Source organism: Hakea prostrata, chromosome 8, assembly GCF_041222555.1.
Source record: "Hakea prostrata isolate BN-2017 chromosome 8, UWA_Hpros_2, whole genome shotgun sequence".
In the NCBI taxonomy this organism is placed as follows: Eukaryota; Viridiplantae; Streptophyta; class Magnoliopsida; order Proteales; family Proteaceae; genus Hakea; species Hakea prostrata.
The window spans coordinates 48,413,135-48,418,884 of record NC_142607.1 but is presented as its reverse complement, the minus strand read 5'-3'; positions in this window follow the sequence as shown (position 1 = coordinate 48,418,884).

Sequence of the window (5,750 nt, the reverse complement as noted above, 5' to 3'; positions counted from 1 at the left end):
GAACCCAGAATTCCTTGAGCGCCAAGGCTTTTGCACCACGAGCACTTTCCTTCTCTGTTTCTTCCAACTTCTTCGAGTTACGCACCACTTGAGCATAGCTCACTATAGGCTGGGCTGTGAGATAAGCTTTAATGGCGGGCGCGATCCTTTGAAGAACTTCTTTGCTTTGGCGAGGTCTTCCTTCAAAGAATGCGGAGCAAAGAAATGAAGCTCCTCGAACTTCTGTTGGTACTCCAACACGGACAAAGTTCCTTGAGTCGAGAATCATAAACTCGGCTTCCTTTGCATCCTTCACCGCCTCGGGAAAGTAGTTCATACAAAAAGCCTCTTTGAATAACTCCCAAGTTACAACTCCTGCATGCAAACCTTCCAAAAGCGGGACCAGTGGAGATCCACCATGCATCGGCTTCTTGTTGCAACTCACGCTCGGCAAACAAAATCTTCGAGCTTCCGAGCATTGCGGATGCCGGAAAGCCTTCTCCAACTCACGAAGCCACTTGTTAGGAAACAAGGGGTCCTTGGTAACACCGGTAAAAGTGGGTACTTGCATCTTGAGAAAACTCTCCATCGGGCGAGTATGAGGAGTTCCGGCTAAACCTCCCGCATTCGGGAGCTGCGGCATGAGGATTCACATTAGCACCAGCCCGGGTCTCATTATGCGAGTCATGAAACCCACCAACATCTGGTTGAGCCCGAGGCTGCTTCTGCTGCATCATATTGCCCATAATATTGGCAATATCTACTGAAACTTCCAACATTCGGGGCACCGGGGATCTCATGAGTACCACGATCAGCATTTGGTATCTCACCACCTCCATGAGGTACTTCACCACCTCCCTGGGTATTTCACCACCTCCATGACCACTTTGGATTCACCACGCCCACTTCTCGGAGTAACCATTACTGCAAAAACCGAGAACATCAAAATACCGAATTTCGAAGATTCAACATAAACCACAAGTCCAAATGATTTGAAAACTTAAATCATGCTCAAATATATCCATATAGTCATCAAACAATATTCCATAAGGCAAAAATCACATTTTCCAAAAATTCAACAGCAAATGAGGTCAACGTGACCATTGGTCGAGTGGTTGGTCGAGTGACCCGGTCGACCAATCGGTCGACCAATGAAGAACAGAATACGAAAATTCGCATTATAAGCCTCATTTCCACATTCCAACCTCATTCTAACTTCTTCCAAAGGTGAGAGAGCTCTAGGGAAAATATCCAAGAGTTCCCACAAGTGTTCTTGAGGTGATTTAGTGCTTCAACAACAACAACACAACACACCATCTTCACAAACAAGGTAAATCTCTCATTCTTTCTTCCATTTTCATCTTCTCATGCTTGCATTTCAATAAAACCATGCTTTACTTGTATCCAATGCTAGAAATCATGCTTAGGAATGCTTAGAAACATATTCCCTAGGTTTTAAACACAATGACATGCATAGACAACAAGTTTTAACACATTTGGTGCTCATCTCGCAAAGTTTTATACCGAAATCGATATCTTTAGAAAAATTTCGTTTTCTCTCAAACCGCTTGAAATTTTCGCACGAGATCAAATGCTACATGCTCAAGATGACATTGTAGATAGGTCCATACAATTTGATTTAACCAATTTCAACTTTTCAAAAATCCAATTTTGACCTAAATTGCAAAATCCCCAAATTTCTTCTTGCTGAATTTTTCGCTTTAATCCATGTTTTCGATCGATTTTCATCAAAACAACTTCATAGACATGAAATTCCAAGTATTGTGCACATGCTAGTATGTTCAAATCAAATTTCCCCCAAATTTGAAATTTTCCGAAAAATTACGAAAATACCCTTTTGGCTCAAATCTTGAAATAGCACTAATTGGAATTGTCTCTTGTCTCTTCCACGGATACATCATGCGAGAGGGGAGGGCGAGGAGGAGGTAGAGGTAGAGGTCGCATCGTAGGTGCTCTCGGGGGCGAGGTCGGGTTCCTTTCGAGCCCCGAGAGAGGAGGTTGGGAGGCCGGACCTGTTTGACACACCTCGGGCCGAGTTTTGCATGCGAGGCCTACTTCAGCTATTGTAACATCGAGATGGGCGTCTACTTCACTTACGCCAGCTCGGAGCCTTCGGGGATCCGGCGGAGGTTCGACACTTTACGGTGGACTCACCTCTTCAGGAGGATTTGCCGGTATGCCGGAGCTAGTGAGGTTGTTCTTCGGCAACCTTACTTACACGAGAGGAGGCTCGGGGCCGGGGACATCCACTCGGACTTGTCCTCGGGAGGCGGGGTCCACCGGACTCGGATTCGCTTCTCTACCCGGACAACGGCCGAGATCTTGCGGGTCCCTTACTACCCACGGCGGTGTGTGTGTGGATACCTGCGGGAGCGGACACAGGACAGCCATCGATGCCGTACGAGCTTCGCGAGATATGCTCTACGCTATGGGATAGCCGCCGATGCTTCACACCGTGGACTAGCGGACGGATGACGGGTTCTGCACGTATTATCGGTCGCATAGTCGGCCGGAACATCATGCCGAAGCCGGACATCACCATCGGGTCACGGTGATGGAGGCCTTGGTCATTTACCGCATCTACATGGGCTTCGAGATCGATCTTTCTTACATCATTCGGCGGGTCATGCTTTGGACTTGGTTCTGCGGCCTAGCATGCGGAACCTTTGCTATGGGAGGCTTCGACTTTGATCTTCGGGCATTTCGGGGTGAGTTTCGAGGATACTCCGATGGACACTAGATCACGGGGATACCCCATTGGGACTCGGACCATTCGACGGATGAGACTACATCGGTTAGAGAGATCTCCTGGTCCGGAGGGTGAGGATGATGATGAATCGGAGGATGAGGATGAGGGATCGGAGGATGGAGGAGAGGATATCGGTCTGATAGTGATGATCGGGCCGGAGATGATCTGAGATATGCGCGAGGCTGAGCCCGTGCATCACGAGTTTCCTTCATCACACTTCGAGGCGGGTGGCCCTTCACATGCGGTTCCGGAGACTTCAGATCTTGGTGCACGGATGAGATCGATGACTTCCATGCTAGAGAGGATGGAGGTCGGACGGGAGCAGATGTACGAGAGGATGGAGTCTCGACGGGACGAGGATAGAGCATCGGGTGACTCGGCTAGCGAGAGGAGTTCGGAGCATATAGAGATCGAGTAGATCACCTAGATAGGCTGTACCTTAGGATTTCCCATTTATGCATTTCGGATGTAATCATTGTAAAAACTTTTGAAATTAATGAAGTTCATTTTGTTTCTCTTTAATTATTGTATGTTATGCACTTTTCTTTTCCTTGCATTAGTGTCATTTGTTCAAGTATAATTATGGTATGTTATTCGAAATGTTACTGTTATGCCTCAAAGTTCAAGTTTCTAATTCGGTGTTCTATTATTCACTTCTAAGAGTAGAAGAGTCACTTCGGATCAATGACTCGGGGAATGTTCGGTTGTTGCCTTTTGTGGTTAGGATCTCCTCGAACCTTGGGCTCCGATACCAATCTGTCACGCCCTCCCGGCCCGGTACCCTATCTGGCATACCCGAGAGTGTGATCCACAGCCCGAAGATCAGGTATCGAGTGATCAACCTCCCACATAAACAATAACATAATCATGAACAACCATAACAAGAGTGCGGAAGATAAATCATAGATCCAATAATGAAAGAATGAATCATAAACGAAACGGAATAATAGATATAATCGAGTGTCAAACGGATAAGTAAAGTGAAGCAAAAATCCCACTTTACATCCAGCGGAAAAGTAGCTCGAAAGAATAAACTAGATAAAAGCTAATCCCAGTAGCAAGTACATTGGGTAACTAAATTATTCTCCACTTTGTAGACGACATCCTTGTAGGTGTAGATCTCATAGATAGCACAAGGGCGCTTCCACTCAATGGTCGGACTAAGCATCGTACGGAGCATAACCACCCGTGGGATCTTGAGTAATTGTGGTAACCGCAATCACCTTCCTGGAGATATGCCTCTTCGCCTTGCGCTTCTTCATAGGGACCGTCATAGTATTCCGTACCTGCGGGATAGTCTAACAACATTGTACAATAAAGGAATGAGTTTCAAAGAAACTCGGTAAAGCGATTAAAATCCATAATAACATAAATGGCGAGAATTCCGAACAATCATAAATGCAATATGATATGAGACAAACAATGAATGAATGATTCTAACTCTATGTATGCTTGGTCTCTATTGGCGGACATGCTTTAAGTCATAGCACCGTACTTCTTTAGGAAAGTCCACTCACATCCTCAACCATTTAAGATATCTTGGATTCCCTCCAACCATTTAAGATATCTCGGGCGACCGATTGGTAATGGGTCCTTCATCCCTCGGGACAAACCTTGGCGGGGGGTTAAGTCAACACACTCTCTCACAACCATTTGGTATAAGTCTTGGCGCATGTCGGGGTAATACCTAGCCAAATGCAAGTCTTCTACTTGGTTACATCAAGTCAGATCCGAGATACTTCCATTCCTCGTCCACTGACGATCCTTTCCGGTATCCTTCACACTAGAGTCCTCATAGTCCAACTCGACTACGGACTCACCAACCCTATTGATCATCCACATATGGTAAACGGGAAGCTCTCACGTCCTCTCACGGGTTGGTTACCGGTCTTAAGCGCCCGTGAGCCCAAGTCTAACCATATGCAACCCTACCAATAAATGGCCCCCACAATGTGATTCTGTCCTCTCACGGGTTGGTTACCGGTCTTGAGCGCCCATGAATCCCCATTGCTACCACGGGTCGTTCGGTCTCAATACCCCTCCGATTAGGGTCGACATAACGGGACATCCTAGCCAAACACTACTAGACAATCCTATATATGTCATCCAACGGTTTAGGAAGGTGTCCGAGAGGGCATCTCCGGAAACATCCCATAATATTCCCGTAGTAGTCCAAGGACAGAAATGTCAAAAGGACACCTCTCCTTTCCAAACCATACGTAAGCATACACATGCATCAATTCATATCATCACATATATGGTAACTCCATATATGGAAAGAAATCAATATTTACAATCATTTGTATAACATTGGTAAGTAAATCATACATGAATCAATTCAATATGAATAAGTAATGCTACTGTAATCAAAGTTATGCAACGGTAGTATATCATTGTAAGAATCTAATTTAGGAAACATATTAATGATATTCAAATATAGAAACTAGATTCATGCTATCTATGTAATTAAGGAAATAACCATCCTTACCTTTTATAACTCGCAAAGAATCCTAAGAAATCAAGTAAGATCTTGGCAAACTTGAGAAGAAGGTCCTAAACAAGTATATACAACATATTAGGAAAGATCCCTAACGAAAATATATCAAAACATCCGAAGCAGACCAATTACGAGTTCTTGTACTCATTGGTCGAGTGGATTGGTCGAGTGGTCCGTCGACCAATCGGTCGACCAATGCGAGCGATAACTTAGAAAATCAGAGTTTTGAGATATGAAATCCGAATTTGGTGGTTCAAAAGGGTACTAATCAAGGGGTAGACTACATCAGTAGTATTCTAGTATATAGGGGACCTCAAAACACTAATCAAATCAAGGTATCAAGATCCAAATTAGGAAACAAAGAGTTACCATAAATAAATCAAACATGGATCTTGATGAATTTTGAAATAGAAAACAAGGACAAGAACAATAGGAGGATGGATCATTGCTTTCGGTAATAGGTATCATGAAAACATGCATAGGTCTTCATAGAATAAGGCTTAG